Here is a 16,764-nt window from a genome sequence, read left to right as displayed (position 1 = left end):
GAAGTCTCTGTGTTCTAAGTTCAGCGCTGTGAGCTGGGTGTCCTCTTTTGCTCCTCAAGATTGCTTCTTTGAACAGCCTCAGAAGGCTGATGCTCAGGGCAGCATCAAGCCAACTCCCTGCCTCTGGCTTCCACCTGGGTGTGGCCAGTGTGAGGGACCTGCCACCAGTGGGCTGGAGCGAAGATTTAGCAGGGTTTATTGCACAGGCTTCTTCCCTGTGGCCCACAGATTGCCATATCCCTGTCATGAGGGTTGAATTGTCTCTCCCTAAATTCATATGTGAAGGTCTGAACCTTGGTACCCCAGCATGTAACTGTATTGAGAATTAGGGCCTTTAGAGAGGTAATTAAGTGAAAATAAGGTCATTCAGGTGGGCCTTAATCAAATATGATGTCCCCACAAGAAGAAGAGATTTGGTTTTTTGGGTTTTTTTGTCTTTTTTTTTTTTTTTTGTCTTTAGCCTTTTTAGGGCTGCACCCACAGCATATGGAGGTTCCCAGGCTAGGGGTCCAATCGGAGCTACAGCTGCCGGCCTACACCACAGCCACAGCAACGTTGGATCCAAGCCGCATTTGTGACCTACACCACAGTTCACGGCAACGCCAGATCTTTAACCCACTGAGCAGGGCCAGGGATCGAACCTGCATCCTCATGGATACTAGTCATGTTCATTAACCACTGAACCACAATGGGAACTCCAAGAAGAAGAGATTTGGAAAGAGATATATGTACAAAGAGAAGACCATGCATAGACACAGGGCGAAGGCAGCAATTTATAAACCAAAGAGAAACGCCTCAGAAGAAGCCAACCCTGCTGGCACCCTGAACTTGGACTTCTAGCCTCTAGAATAGTGAGGAAATAAATTTCCACTGTTTGGGCTGCCCCATCCTGGTACTTTGTTAGCGCACTCTGAGCAGACTAATAATCTCTCCTCCAAAATCACTGGTGCATTCCATGCTTCCTGTCCTAGAGTTGCAGTTTTCTCCCTGGCTTGTGTCACTGCTCCCTCCCCAGACCCCAGGCTTAGGGAAAGGAGGAAGGGCTCCCTACTGTTGCTGCTCTATCATGCTTGTTTCCCTTTGTTTTTAATAATATAACATTATAGTATAATAGAACATAATATACCATCTCTTTTTTTTGTCTTTTTTTTTTTTTTTTTTTTTTTTTTGTCTTTTCTAGGGCCACACTCGAGGCATAGGGAGGTTCCCAGGCTAGGGGTCTAATTGGAGCTGTAGCCGGCCTACGCCACAGCCACAGCAACACAGAATCTGAGCTGAGTCTGTGAGCTACACCACAGCTCACGGCAACGCTGGATCCTTAACCCACTGAGCAAGGCCAGGGATCTAACCCTCAACTTCATGCTTCCTAGTCAGATTCGTTAACCACTAAGCCACAAGGGGAACTCCTGTAATATACCACCTTTATTAAACTCTCTTCAGTCACCCCATCCAAGTGCACAAGCTGTTACTTGCAGGAACTTAGGCTGATCCATCCACTTGTTTCCCTCACACTTTGCCTGAGTTCGTTCCTAAAATGTAATCCTACCCAACAGAAACAGACCAGAAGGATTCATCAGGTGAGCTGAATCCTTCTGCCATCTTACTATGTGAAAAACATTTTCTTAAATTTCCTTGGTGTCAAGAAGTTGTTGGAATATGTGACCTAGTGGAGATTTCTTCATAAATAAAGACACCAAATCTGTCTAGCCCAGGAAATACCGATATCCATCCCAGGGAGTGAGTGACTGCTTTGAAAAAGAAATTCTGCTATGGGGAGAATATTTTGCAAGTGGTTATTTAGAATTATTTCCATCACTGTGTAAACAGTTTCTGAAAATATTTTCTCTGTCAAAAATTCTAAGTGCATATTTTAAAAACTTGAAAGTGGAATTTTTAAAAATTATTTTAAAACCTTTCAAATGTATACTTTCATAAAGCTGTGAACATATCTATATCATCTCTCTATCATCTATCTTTCTTCTGTCTCCTGTCTGCAAAAATAGGGCATCAATCAGGCTTCTTGCCTTCTGACTTTCTCTAGGTTCGGCCAATAGGAAGCACTTTTTATTAGATTATAAGAGCAATTGACTGGTGCTAAAAAAAGATAGAAATTTATTAATAAACTTTTGACATGGAGTTCCCGTCATGGCGCAGTGGTTAACGAATCTAACTAGGAACCATGAGGTTGAGAGTTCAATCCCTGGCCTTGCTCAGTGGATTAAAGATCCAGCGTTGCCCTGTGAGCTGTGGTGTAGGTCAAAGTCGCGGCTCGGATCCTGAGTTGCTGTGGCTCTGGCCTAGGCCAGTGGCTATAGCTCTGATTGGACCTCTAGTCTGGGAACCTCCATATGCTGCAGGATCGACCCTAGAAAAGGCAAAAAGACAATAAAATAAAATAAAATAAAATAAAACTTTCGACAGAATATTTGCCTAGTTTGTGGATGTGGCCAAAAACATGTCAGGATGGAGTGACATGGCAGCAATTCACCTCTTGTGTATTTTTGTAGCACTGTTTTTAGATACAACAGTCGCTAAAACCGGGTATCGAAATAAACTGCACTTAGACTTTTGAAACAAATCACAAAATGGTGCAGTGGAAATGAATCTGACTAGGAGTCATGAGGTTTCAGGTTCAATCCTTGGCCTCGCTCAGTGGGTTAAGGATCCAGCCATGAGCTGTGGTGTAGGTCACAGACGTGGCTTGGATCCGGTGTTACTGTGGATGTGGTGTAGGCCAGCAGCTACAGCTCTGATTGGACCCCTAGCCTGGGAACCTCCATATGCCTTGGGTACGGCCCTAAAAAGACTAAAAGACCAAAAAAAAAAGAAATCATAAAAATGGTAATGCAAGCTTTTCAAGTGAAGCATAGAAATATTAAATTAGCATACAACGTTAATAGCAGCATAGCAAAAGCCAAAAGTGGTTTATGCCATCAAGAAAATAAATAACTTGACATTGTCTCACTTAAAAGGGATTGTCTTTGTGTGTTTTTTACTAATAATGTATTAGTTCAATAGCATGTATATCTATAAATAAATAACAGCATTGGGAGGATCTTAACATCTTTTACTGATTCTGGTGAGTCATCCACAAAGTTGGAGACCACTGAGCATTAAAGCATAAAGGGCTGCAAAAGAAAAATCTTAGAACTTGAGGTTCACAGTTCCAACTGACTTCAAAGAAAGCAAAGGGGGAAACACACAGAGGAATTCTATGCCAGAGGGACAGCCAGCACTACCCAGCTCCTGCCCGAGCCAGGGCAGTCCACTCCGGTGGTAGGAGAGCTACCTCTCAGGGAGTTTTGGAAATATTTGGAATGTAGTGGGAGGCCCAAGGGACCACCCAGTAGTAAAAACCTGAGGGAAAGCCTTCCAAAAACAACAGGGGACAGAAGGGGGGTTGGGCTCCTCCCCAACTCCGCCTCCAGGCCAGACCCGGACAGAGCTGTTTGGTGCCCTGGTCCAACCCCGCCTGTGTCTTCATGCATCCCTGGGTGTCACGGAGGGCTCGAGCCTTGGAAATTGGACTATCACATTGTGTCATGTTTGGAGGTGACAGAAAACACTCTCATCACATCAGAGAAAACAACCATTTAGACTAGACTACTAGAAAATGCCCCTGGCACTCAACTCAGCATGCCTTCTCTCTCCTGCCATCAGCAAAACAAAAACCTGGCTCAGGCAGAGCTCTGGATGATATACATATTTATTGCCTGGCTTTTGGGGGAAGAGGCTATGAAAATACATTGGTGGAGTGGAGATGTCACTATGTGACTTTTTTGAAATCAACACCACTCCCCAGCTGTTTTCTGTTACTGTTTTCTCAGTGATTCCTGTTCCTGTCTTTTTGTTCCTCCAAATACATTCTGCTGTTTCCAGCTTTTCTCCTTAAAGGCAGGGAGAATCCAAACTGTCTTCTCGGCCCTGAAGGATGCACCAAGGCAGTTTCATCTCCCTGTAGAAGTTTCTAGAGGAGATGTTGTGAATGCCTGGAAGGAGAGGCCATCCATCTTTGCAATTACCCAAAAGAAGTCGGGCCATGTTAAGAAATTCCTTCTGCTACCCACAGTCAGAGTCATAGCTTAGTGACTTAAAGCCCAGTGAACTGTTGTAGTTTTGTTGTTAAAGTCTGTTCAATGGTTGTCCAAGTAGAGATTAATGAGGTTTAATAGTTTAGGCGAGGTGAGTTTATTCCTGAGTTGTGCTAAACTCCACTGAATCAACCTCCTGCTCAGCTCACAGGGGACCTTCTAATTCCCAAGAACCTCTAGCTAAACAGGAGCACGAACTTCACTGCCCCAGCCATAGTTGGTGGGGCCAAGGCTGGAAGATGCTACCATTTTACATGACTTCGACCTCCAAATTGGATTTTCCTTCTTGGCACCCCTACAAAGAAGAAGAAGGCCACGTGGTCCCGAATTAGTTTTCCAAAATGACCTTCCAAATGGACACCTGGAGCACCCGAACTCCCTCCTACTGGAAGGCCTTTGTCACTTTCTCCACATTCCTCGCTCCAGCAAAACCAGACTTCTCACCTTAAAGAATGAAGCATACACTTGACGCCAATTGGCTTTTTGAAGAATGAAGGTGAGACCTTGATTTACTGCTCCATAATGCCAACCGATTACCAGCCTTGTGGCAGCCTTGTCCTCCCTGTTTTGTGGCCAGGGCCATTCCCATCTTGGCTGGAGAGCTAAGAGTGGGATTTTAACTGTGAATTTCCTTGTGTTTAATGGGCTAAAGTCAAAAGGCCACATTCTGCCTTAGCTATGCATGAACAACTTCCACTGTCATTATTCATGTATATCTGAGTGTAGTTAAAATACTCTATTTTGGGGCCATTTTAAGAATTACCAAAAAAAAAAAAAATACTCTTAACACTTGGGCACTATTAAAAAAACCTCCTTTGGAGTTCCTGTCGTGGCACAGCAGAAACAAATTCAACTAGGAACCATGAGGTTGCGGGTTCAATCCCTGGCCTCACTCAGTGGCTTACAGAACAGGTGTTGCCGTGAGCTGTGGTGTAGGTTGCAGACATCACTCGGATCCTGCATTGTGGTGGCTCTGGCGTAGGCCAGCAGCTACAGCTGACTAGACCCCTAGCCTAGGAACTTCCATATGCCATAGGTGCAGCCCTAAAAGGACAAAAGACAAAACAAACAAACAAACAGACAAACAAAAACACCCTTCTTTGGAGTTCCCATTGTGGCTCAGTGGTAATGAACCCAGCCAGTAACCATGAGGATGCAGGTTCGATCCTTGGCCTCGCTCAGTGAGTTCCTGTAAGCTGTGCTGTAGGTTGAAGATACGGCTCGGATCCTGCATTGCTGTGGCTGTGGCTGTGGCTGTGACTGAAGCTCCAATTTGACCCCTAGCCTGTGAATTTCTATATGCCACACATGCAACCCTAAAAAGCAAAAAGAAAATTATTCTTCTTCTTGTTTAATCTCTTTAATGTGCAGTGTGGGAGGGTGGAAGAACCTGTGCACATTAATCAAAAATGCACTCAGTTTGAGGAAATGCTTGGTTTTTAAGGGAACAAAGCCATTTGGACAGTCCTGCTAATCAATTTCATTGTTAGAGGTACCAACCACGGAGTCTCTCCAAGCTTCTCTTGAAGGCCTCATTATCCTAGACCCATCTGCTTATTTAAGGGGCAGCTGTGATAGAAAGGAGCTCATAACAGGCCTGGACTCAAAAGAAGCAAGATCAAATACCAGCTCTGATAATATTGTACCAACTTGGGCAAGTCAGCTAATATTTTCCAGTATCTATTCACCTGTAGACTGTTGACTTTGCAAGGTTATTGTATGAATTCAATAGAAAAGGGGTGTTAAATTTTGTGGGTTTTTTTTTTTTTTTGATGTAAAAGTATCTTGCTGGTTATCGAAGCAAAAAAAATGTAAACAAACAAAACTCAATAATTATGGAGACAGTAAGGAGAGAATTATAGTCAAACAATGGTGCTGGTATAAACTGGTATAACTCCTTCAGAAAGCAGTTACAATGCATATTGACAATGAGTATGTATCGAATTGTCTTTTTTGATCTAATAATTACAGGTATGAGAGTATGTCATTGAAAACGTAAAAATAATAATAAGGGGGAACTTCAAATGTGGAAAGATTTTCTTCACAGCATTTTTCGGTCGTGGAAAACAACCTAAATTTTTAAGTAAATAATGAAATGTTTAAGAACATCATTACATGCTTAGGATGCTTAGAATCTTATAGTGTTAAATGAATAAAAATGGGTTCGAAATACATATTTGATATGATCACATCTTTATACCAAGAAACATAAGCATTGACAAAGACTGAAAGAAAATAAAATGAAACGTCCAACAATAATGGGTAAAAGGAAACCAGAAGATGCTTTGGATAAAAGCACTACATGAACTTTTGCCCCTCTTTGCATTCCTAACACCTTAGACATTATCGACACACTATATATTAAATGAAAATTTTAAAGTATTATACAGTAGCTCTGAGATAACTAGAACTCTGCTCAATCAATGAACCCAAGCTTTAACTTAATTACTCCTGCAAAATAGTTTTGAAATATTTTTTTCCTGTAGTTTACTCTTCTTTTTCCATCCTGCCATCTGTAAGATCATAGATATTAAGGAACTAGCACATTTGGCATTTGGTCGAATAGCAAAAGCTTGGATTAAGTCATTGAGTGTCACAAGGCTCAACATCAAAGGAATTTTCCAGCATTTCTCCCCACACACAGCCAGGCCATGTCACTTGATCCTGAAGAATGCCAGCAGTGAGCAGTGGGTGGTGACTGCTCATGGCAGGGGAGCCAATGTATACGTTTCCATCAACAGGAAAATGGGTGTGAGTCCAACACCAGGCGGGGGTGGGATGGGTTGAGCTTGAAGTGTGATGAGCAGAAAAAGCTCGTCAGCATATCGTAGTGAGTTATGTATATAGAGGGAAAGACAATAAATAAAACCTCATTAATTCATAGAACTAAAATAAAGCATTCCAAATAAGCAACTACATGAATATTTTGTTCTCTAACCATTGGAAGTAGTACTGCCTTCAGATGAAAGCCACCTTCAATGGTTGCTTTTTGTAATAACATTGTACAAAATTATATTGTCTTTCTTGCATGTCCTACAGGCTTCTCCATGGCTCACTTGGGAATAGAGCACCAGGCTCATCACCCAGTGGGGTTGTCCCCTGGAGAAGTAGAAGATAGCCTGTGTTGGGGCAACCCAGAGAAGAGGAGGATTTTGCAGAGAGGGGATAATACTTCTAGGGCAGAAATTAACTCGACTCTTGAATTTCAAATAGAAGTATTTCTTCGCATCTGAGTTCACCTAAAAAGCAAAAGAACAAATGTGTACCTCAATTACAGGGAATGAAAAGCCCCCCGAAGGCTCATGGAATCACAGAAGGTTAGCAATGAATGATATTAATATCCACCATGCACAAGATACACATTCTTTACAGATGAGGAGACAGTTCAGAGAGGTTAGGAATTTTTCTGAGATCACACAGCCAGTAAATGGTAGAGTCAGGATTCAGACTCCTATCTCTCTGCTGCTCTGGCTTCTACACTATTCAAGTAGCACAGGGCTTGCCATCTGCCAAACACCACCAGTACTGTTCATTGGATGTTTAAGAAGCAGTGTAGTGTGATGGAAAGTGCTTTGGAGTCAGACTGGAGTTTTCATCCTAACTCTGCCACTTACTGCTGTGTGACCTTGGATGAGTCACCTCCCTGAAAGTCAGGCTCATCTATAAAGCAGATCATGAACCCACTCCCACTGTGATGGTAGGAATTAAATGAGATAATGCACTTCAAGCACTGAGCAGGGGACCTGGCGCAGTACCTGGCGTTACTATCTACCACTTCTCTTGAAGGCAGACCCAAAGCCCTGAACATTCAGCTCAGCCACAGAGGAAGAAAGTGGTCCAAACACTCCATCTTTCTTTGCAAAAACTGTGTGGATGTCTTTGACCTCATTTGTTCCCAACCACAATACATCAAATCCAATCTAGACAATTTAGTGCTTGGAGTCATTTGGATACTAATCTCATCAGTTTTATTTCCATTTTCTAGTTGACCCAAACAAACTATTTTAAGAGGCTAACAACTTTAAGCCAAGGCTGCCAGTAAAAATAGACTTATTTTGAAAATAGCAGGAGCTTTCTAAAGGAATGTAAATATAAACCCACACAATACAGGGAGGGAGCGGATTTTTTTTTTTTAATTTTTTTAATTGAAGTATAGTTGATTTACAATGTGGTGGCTTCTGGTGTACAGCAAAGTGATTCAGTTATACAGACATTATTTTCATATTCTTTTCTAAGAGGATTTTGAATATATTTCCCTGTGCTGTACAGTAGGACCTTTTTTATCCATTCTATATGGAAGAGTTTGCCTCTGCTAATCCCAAGCTCCCATTCCTTCCCTCCCCCACCCTCCCTCCCTCTTGGCAACCACAAGTCTGTTCTCTGTATCTGTGAGTCAATAGAGGGAAAATTTGATAGGAGTTTGGTCATTGGCTTTGGTGACAGCTCAACTCTAAATTCGCCCCAGTTCTATTTTGGGATATTAAAATCTATATGTGTTTAATATCCCAGCCACCCTGCCATCCATTAGGTTTGAATGTCCTTTATGGAATGAATTTGATCCTCCCGCCTTACTTTTGGTCTCCCTCCAGAGAAGCTAACTTGCTGGCATAGTTCTGCCATTTGTCAGCCAGAAGGCTGGTTACACATTTGCTCGTCAATCTAAACCTAACCTATCCTCATACGAACACTTGGGGTTTCGTGTAAATCACCCAGCCGTTCTGTCATTCATCAGCAATATCTCTCCACAGTGTTCTCCACCCATGTGGCTTCATGAACTATTTCTCTATGTTTGTGGAAGAAATATTCAAATGAATGTGCTTTTTCAGGAGTGGTGACACCAGAATGTTTTAAATCTGTTCATTACCACAACAAGGATAAACGCTATTTCTGCCAAAGACTTTTGATAACGGGTGCAGTAATGCATCTCAGCACTTTCTGAAATTAAAAGTCTGCCCTGAGAGGTAAGTAGGATAATGCATGACTAACAAAAGCAAATCCAAATTTCGGAGCTAAGTTTTCCTCGTCAGTATAATTGATCGTTTCCAGCAGATGCCGCCTTAGAAAGTTTATCATGTTATTTCTACTCTCTTGATATTAACATCCAGGTGAGACTGACCCCATTGTTTGTAAAAGGGCAGATCCTTATTAACTTAGCATGCTTTCTTGTGCTGTTTCTTATATTGAAATTCACACACACTTTTAACCATTGTACTTCAAAACTCCGCTAGCATTTAAGGACAAGAGTTCATAGAATTATGATTTTGTCACTCATTAAAATACTTTAACATTCAGTTGTTTGGTTTCTTAAGAAGCTTTTTAAGATATTTGTTCCGGATTAGAGTGAGTAATTCTTACAACTTAAAATTAGGTGCTTTGAGTCTAGCCCTTTCTGGCTCTTTTGGCATTTGCAAGAGGCACAGTGGAACCGAGGAACTAGGTATTTAAACAAGAAAAATAAATGTCAGTTCTCATTGACACTTCCATTCCAATGGACCAGTTAACCTCAGTGTTTCTGATTGTGAAATGATGTTTAACTGTAGAGCTAATTCATGAGAACTATGGAGACAGCGAAGAGGGGAAATTTCTAATCTAGGCTATCTACAAAGAGCACGCTGGATTCCTACATGTATCTGAAAATGCCTGGTGTCGTCACTGTTCACTTATGTAGCATTACTATTCACTTTGAGAGCGTGGAGGTATCAGTGCCATGCACACACACACAAATCAAATATCTGTGAAAGGTTATTCATCCAAATAATGTGTCTTCTAATGTGTCACAGAGAGAGCTATATCACTATATCATATTGGCTTTCAAGATGCCTAAAACGGACAAGAATATAGATTCTGGTCAGAAAATCATGGTGGTTCTTTCCTGTTTTGGATTCTGAACGGGCTCAGCAGATCACAGTTTTTGAGTACTGGGTTTCAAACATAAAGTCACTTAGTGACGGTATAAAGATGAGCATCTACGTAAGTAAAATTCTGTGTCTCAGTGAAATGGAGAAATGTCTTCCTCCCCAGCCGTGTCTCTTATTCCCGTTCAGTCTCCTGGTAGCCTTTTCCTCCATCTGACTCACTCCCTCTAGTGTTTCCTGAATGAAGTACAGAAACTAAAGCTCAATTTATGAACAAACAAAAAAATAGGATTGCAGTCTTGCTCTATTTTTCCCAGTTACCATACACTGAAGCAAACTTACCAGCAGATGTTTTGACATGAACATTAAGTGATTGCAGGAATTTTTTATCTAAGAGTCTCAAAGTTAGATTCTTGTATTCCAACATCAGTTCCCCAAAGGGAACATTGACTCCTACTCTGTTAGGTTTAGATTCCTTCCCTGCCTTTGAATCCTTACATTCTAACTTACTTTTATTGTGATATGTGGGACAGTGAGGGGAGGGGGGATTCAGTTATAAACCAAAGCATGCAAGCAGGCATTTCTTTGACCTATTTTCCAGGGGTAGAACTTACACTTTGTAGTCTCCTAAGTTACCCAAGGTATTTTGATTTGAGAAAGGTGATTTTTTTTCAAATGGCTTTGCGGGCTTATTTTCTACCACAGAAGCCCTTCGTCAAACCAGGAAGAGTAGCTACTAGGGAAATGTATGGCTTATGAGCACTTTTTCTTTACAGAGAAGAAAATACGCTTCCAAAGCTGTCAGCTGCTGTTGCTCCTACTTTGGAAACCAGCCGCGGCTGATGGTGAGAGCTAACTATAGGCCAAGGTCATCTGGGGACCCACCCTGCTCACAGGGTTGGTACCCACACCTGGCCAGAATACATGGGCCAGTTAGTTCAGCCAGCCCAGCCCGCAGAGCTATATTTAGTTGGCCTTCCCTCGAGAAGGCCCTTGACTGTCCTTCATGCCACTGGCATCCAGTTTTATACTTAACTATTCTAAGCACTAATCTGATATCGTCTCTCTTTCACAACATCCTACCTCTTTTGGGACTCCCAGAGCTGAATGATAGATATGTCAAATGCTAATTTTTTTGGGGGGAGGGGGCTGCACCCATGGCATATGAAAGTTCCCAGGCTAGGCGTCAAATAGGAGCTGCAGCTGCCAGCCTCCTCCACAGCCACATGGGATCCAAGCTGCGTCTGCAACATACACCATAGCTTACCTCAATGCCGGATTTTTAACTCACTGAGAAGGGCTAGGGATTGAACCTGCATCCTCATGGATACTAGTCAGGTTCACTACCATTGAGCCACAACATGAACTCCCAAATTGTAATATTAACACTCATCTTTTGCTTAATGCCACAAAGCTCACCCAGATGGCTCAAATATATCAAATTACTTCACCCAAGTGCCTGAGCAAGAAACCGCGGGCTTCCTTAGCCTCCTTCATCTCTATAGTCATCCACCACATCTGTCCTGTCACTGCCAGGCTGGATCCATGCCCACTCCTAAGGATCTCTTGTTGATCCTCTCCTGTTCCGTGTTTATGGTCACGACGTTTCACCTATGGTTGCCTAGACTTCTGAAATGGCTTCCCAGGCAATCTCCCTGCCTCCAGTTCACCAACATTCCACCATCAGTTATCTTTTAAAATCACAAATCAGAGTGCATCACTCTTCGGTTTAAAATCCTTCCATGGTTCCTCCTCACCTTCAAGATAAAGTTCATACTCCCTAGACCAGTATTTGATTCATCAAGATCCAGAAACTCCTGCCTACTTTTCCAGCTCATCCTTTATCATTTCCTTCCTGCCATCTTCCCAACTTTCCCTTCATCACATAAGTATACCCTGTGCTTCGACCAAACTAAGCATTTACTCTTCCCTAAACCCACCAGGCTCCTTCATGTCTCCAGATCTGCCAAGTTAAGTTATCTACCTAGTGATTTTCTATTTTTCTCCCACGAAGATTCAGTTTGAGCGTCACCTTTTTGTTTTGTTTTGTTCTTTGTTTTTTCTTTTTTTCTGAGCATTTCCTTTTTGATGGAGCTTTCCCTGACACTCTTCCAAAGCTCTTTCCACAGCTTACACACCCACATGCACATGCACACACACAAACACACATATTTTGGACTCTAACGACTGTAGGGCTTTTATTGTAGGATCCTTATATTATTGATTGATCCCAACATTTAGCTATATCTCAATTGAAGCTGTAAATACCTTTTGTGGTATTAATAAAAATATAAATCTCATAAACAAATCATCTAGTTGCCTTTAAGAAAGTGTATCTGAATCTAAGTCCTGTCTTAACCTATGCCCTTCAGGAAACAGAACTTGACTTACCAGGTTTGAAGTTGGTCTGTAGTCTTAAGGACCCATATCTGCATTACAGAAAAAGAAAAAAAAAATGGATGCTTCTGCCAAGAGATGACCTAGAAAGGTCTTGAGGGCCAGGGACTTAGGTCAGAGAAAAAGAGTCAGGAGCAAGGAAATGTGGGGCTGGGCTGGTCACCTCATGCAGACAGTCCAATCCTGAAAGACTCAGAAACCTAAGAGGCTGTTAAAATTGAGACAGACACCACGTGTGTCTCTTACCCACGGTGTGCCTCTAGGCTGTCTCTTCTCTACTTACCTCTCTACACCCTGCTCATCTATGCAAATTCCCAGCTTAGGATCTTTCACTTAACCTGGTAACCTTGGGCGTTCCCATTGTGGTACAGCAGAAGTGAATCAGACTGGTATCCATAAAGATGCAGGTTCGATCTCTGGCATCCCATCCCCTCAGTGGGTCAGGGATCTGGTGTTTCGTGAGCTATGGTGTAGGCTGCAGATGAGGCTCAGATCCCACATTGCTATAGCTGTGGTATAGGCCTGCAGTTGTAGCTCTGATTTGACCCTTAGCCTGGGAACTTCCACATGCAGCAGGTGTGGTCCTAAAAAGACTAAATAAATAACTTGGTAACCTTGACTTCAAGATCAGTTACCAGCATAGTTTCTACCTTTGCCTTTCTAGGTTAGTCATTTCCCCCCATGCAGTTTTCCCCAAGACAAATACTTCAGGAGGCTGCTGAGGTTTAATTAATCATGCCTATCTTAAGTAGCATTTGGCAGCCACAGTTCTCAGCATCTCCTTGTTACACTAAGTATCAACCCTACTTAAGTTCTGCTCAAAGCTCAGGTAAATGCTGATCCCTCACCAGCTGTGAAAGATCAACTCCCAGAAAAAGATATCAACCATAATTCTTCTCAAATCTAACTAGCCTCCAAACTCAAACTTCTCTATCTCTTCATCTATACGAGCCCCCCATTTTTCCATTATCTCATTAAAAAAAATTACTGAGGAGTTCCTGTTGTGGCTCAGTGGGTTAAGAAACTAACTAGTATCCATGAGGATGTGGGTGCCATCTCTGGCCTTGTTCAGTGGATTAAGGTTCTGGTGTGTTGCCGCAAGCTGCCGCATAAGTCACAGACTTGGCTTAGATCTGGCATTGCTGTGGCTGTGGTGTAGGCCGGCAGCTGCAGCTCTGAATCGATCTCTAGCCTGACAACATCCATATGCTGCAGGTGGGGCCCTGAAAAGCCCAAATTTTATATATATATATATAAATATAACTGAGCATGTATTTGCCAGACGAGGGATGGAGGCAGTGAACAAGACAAACACAGTCCTCCCCTGCAGCCCCCTCCCCAAATCTTGCAGTGCAGCCATCTCTCCATTGTCCCTTGAATCTGACCTTTATAAAGGACTCTGTCTTTTTGTATCAAATATGCTCCCACCTGCCATCCCTCTGGGCATGTTTGAATCTTTACAATTCTTCAGACTCCATTCAAATCTTCCTACTGATGTCTAGTGTTGTCTCTCTCATAGCAAAGTGGATTATGAACTGGTTAAAGTCCCATATATAAGGATGCCTTGTAGAGAGCCAATGCTGATCTTAAGGAGGCTTCTAGAAGTACTTCCAAGGGCTCTGTCATACCTATAATTTATATCAATTGAAGGTTTTGATACAGGCAGAAAGTACATGCTTACTCCTGTGTGAACAGCATGAAGCTAGATAGGTAAGAATGAGGTCCAAACACAGAATCAGGATGTATTAGCTTGAGTTATGTGACAAATAACAAAACAGAGGGGCTTAAAACAACAAATATTTATTATCTCACAGTTTCTTTAGTGCAAAGTGCTTAGATTATCCCTGTGAGCAGACACAGAGGGAAACTCTCAGCCTTCACCAGGGAGCCTCCCTTCCATGTGGGGGAAATGGAAGGACAAGGCAAGCCTAGGGAAACCCAATGGAAAGAAATGGCAACATAGTCCATGACATGTATGGGGAAGGATCGTGTTTTAGAAGAACAGGAAGATATATTCTGGGTACCCATTTTCACTCAGCAATAATGCAACAGGGCCCTTAGTAAGCAGCTGTTCCCTTGTGATAAACTACCAGCTCTAACTCAACACAGTCCTCACACTGCTTTGTAGCATTTCCAGTTGTCTCAACACCAAAACGGCTGGTGACTACCATTTGAATTGGCATTTACCCCATTGTCATCTTATAGAAGGGTTGAGGGAGATTCCTCTGTCTCTATCAAAAAATGTGAAAACTCAGAATTTCTGTCATGACTCAGCGGTTAACAAACCCAACTAGTATTCATGAGGACTAGGATTCAATCCCTGGCCTTGCTCAGTGGGTTAAGGATCTGGTGTTGCCATGAGCTGTGATGTAGGTTGCAGACACAGCTTGGATCCTGCATTGCTGTGGCTGTGGTGTAGGCCGGCAGCTACAGCTCTGATTCCATCCCTGGCCTGGGAATTTCCATATGCCATGAGTGCAGCCCTAAAAAGACACACACACACACACACCACACACAAAGATGCTATTATTAAACTGCTTCATTCACCCATTCTTTCATGTGGCACCCCCAGTTCTGTTCTCATTTGAGTTTTCCACTCTTCCAATTTTCCACTCTTTTTTAAGTAACTTGAAAGGTTTTACTTCTTGCTGTACCTTGCCCTTTCTACGACATGGGGGGATGGGTGGTGAGTGCTGCCAACAAATATTTGATTGACTAATTGACAGGTTGGATCAAGTTGCAGGGAAAGAATAAATATGAGGGGAAAGTACCTGCTTCCTCATTTAGATACTGTCTTGTCAAACCCAAACATCCAATTCCTATCCAATCATTGCATTTTAAGCAGGGGCAGCTGGACCTTACTGCTCACATCCTGCCCAGTCTTTACTCCTTCAATAAAGGCAGGAAACAGAAGGGCTCTACACACAGCAGTCACAGACACTCATCAGAGACAAACCACCAACATGGCACTTAACAAGCACAGGCTCGCCGGTCCAGCATTGGCTTTTGGGAGTCAGATGCCCACACACTCCAGACAAGACTGTAAGCAGCCTTCTCCCTTCATCCTTTGGGGGCTGGGGGCTGAGGAACAAGGCTCCCTCAATTTTGTAACAAAAAACCTATTTCAGTGAAACAAGAAATGGAGGGCAGCCATGCAGTCAGCCAGTCAGTTATGCCACCACGTTGTAGTGATGTTAGTATTTCATGCCAGTAATTCTGTCTAACAGAAACTCATCTTGGCTTTTTCCCATTCCTTTTAGCAAGATTGCAGTTGTAAATCAGCAAGAGTGTCCTGGAGGCTGCTTCAGGTTTGTTGTCGGAAGCAGTCTAGGGGGAAGAATCTTCAGAATAATTTAGAATATGTGTTTAAGAAGGAAGGTCAGTTTTGCTTTTTAGAATCAGAGCACTGTGCCAAAATTGGCTTTGAAGGGATGGCTCTAAATGTCAGCCTTGGAATTTGAATTTAGAATATTTTAAAAAAACAACAATTCATACCTTTACCCCCAAGGGACTTGCTTCAGATTCTCAGCTCTAACCTCTGAGCATCCTCTAAATTTGAGAGGCCATTTTAATAATAATTCATTTTAGATCGATAAAACCCCTTTTTGTTCATAAAAACAGTTTTATTTGTAGCTCCAAGAGGACGCTATGGTGGGTGTCTTTCTGACCTGAAGGGCCTTATGAACAGAAACCGAATTGGCAGGGAGAGTTCAGATCCTGGCCCTACTTCTTTTTTTAACGAGTCTCTTCCTTTTTTCCTTCCTTTCCCACCCCCAAACTCCTGGCAGCCACATTTCTACTCTCTGTATCCATGACTTTTTTTTTTTTTTTAATATTCCATACATGAAATACCTTGCCTATTTTTCTTTGTCTGGCTTTTATCACTTAGCATAATACCTTCAAGTTCTATCCATGGTGTGGCCAGTGGCAGTTTCCTTCTTTCTCATGGCTAAGTAATATTCCATTGTTTATATAGACCACATCTTTTTTGTCCATTCCTCCACTGATAGACACTTGGGCTGTTTCCACATCTTGGCTATTGTGAATAAATTCTGAAGTGGATGTGGGATATCTTTTGGATGTCCTGTTTTCATTTCCTTTGGATAACTACCCAGAAGTGGGATTGCTCACTCATATGATAACTCTATTTTAAATTTTTTTGATCCTGCCTCTTAACAAACAATGTGATCTTAGGCAAGTACCTTAACCTCTCTGGGTCTTTCTTTCTTTATCTCTAAAATTAAGAGACAGTGTTAGAGGAATAAATGAGAAAAAAAAATGTAAGTATTAGGAAAGTGGAGATAGAGAGATGAATGGCTCAAGTCACTCAACCAGAGGCTGCAGAATCAAGGCTGGACTCTATTTTTCATGACCCAGGACTCAGCCTGGCACCAGCTTGTTTGTTAGCTGAACATAGACAT

General features: G+C 42.3%; 1 protein-coding gene and 1 long non-coding RNA gene across 8 annotated transcripts in view; one reads left to right on the top strand and one right to left on the bottom strand.

Moving 5' to 3' along the window:
* On the bottom strand, positions 6,268-12,763 carry LOC110256935. The gene is made up of 2 exons (XR_002339018.1): positions 12,338-12,763; positions 6,268-7,330 (listed from the first exon to the last, which is right to left on the bottom strand). It is a non-coding gene; the product is annotated as an uncharacterized LOC110256935 (long non-coding RNA).
* ITGB6 (integrin subunit beta 6) overlaps positions 8,639-16,764 on the top strand; it is a 133,894-nt gene continuing 125,768 nt past the window's right edge. For 4 of the 7 annotated variants that reach the window (XM_021074450.1, XM_021074452.1, XM_021074451.1 and 1 more), the window contains exon 1: positions 8,679-9,052. The gene's annotated coding sequence lies outside the window, so the exon portion shown is untranslated. Of the gene's footprint in view, positions 9,053-16,764 lie in introns of all 7 variants that reach the window. The other 3 variants (XM_021074453.1, XM_021074454.1, XM_021074449.1) reach the window with 2 other exon arrangements.

The sequence above is a fragment of the Sus scrofa genome, chromosome 15 (genome assembly GCF_000003025.6).
Source record: "Sus scrofa isolate TJ Tabasco breed Duroc chromosome 15, Sscrofa11.1, whole genome shotgun sequence".
NCBI lineage: Eukaryota > Metazoa > Chordata > Mammalia > Artiodactyla > Suidae > Sus > Sus scrofa.
Note: the sequence above shows the minus strand (reverse complement) of the source record. Positions and strands in the feature narration are given on the sequence as shown.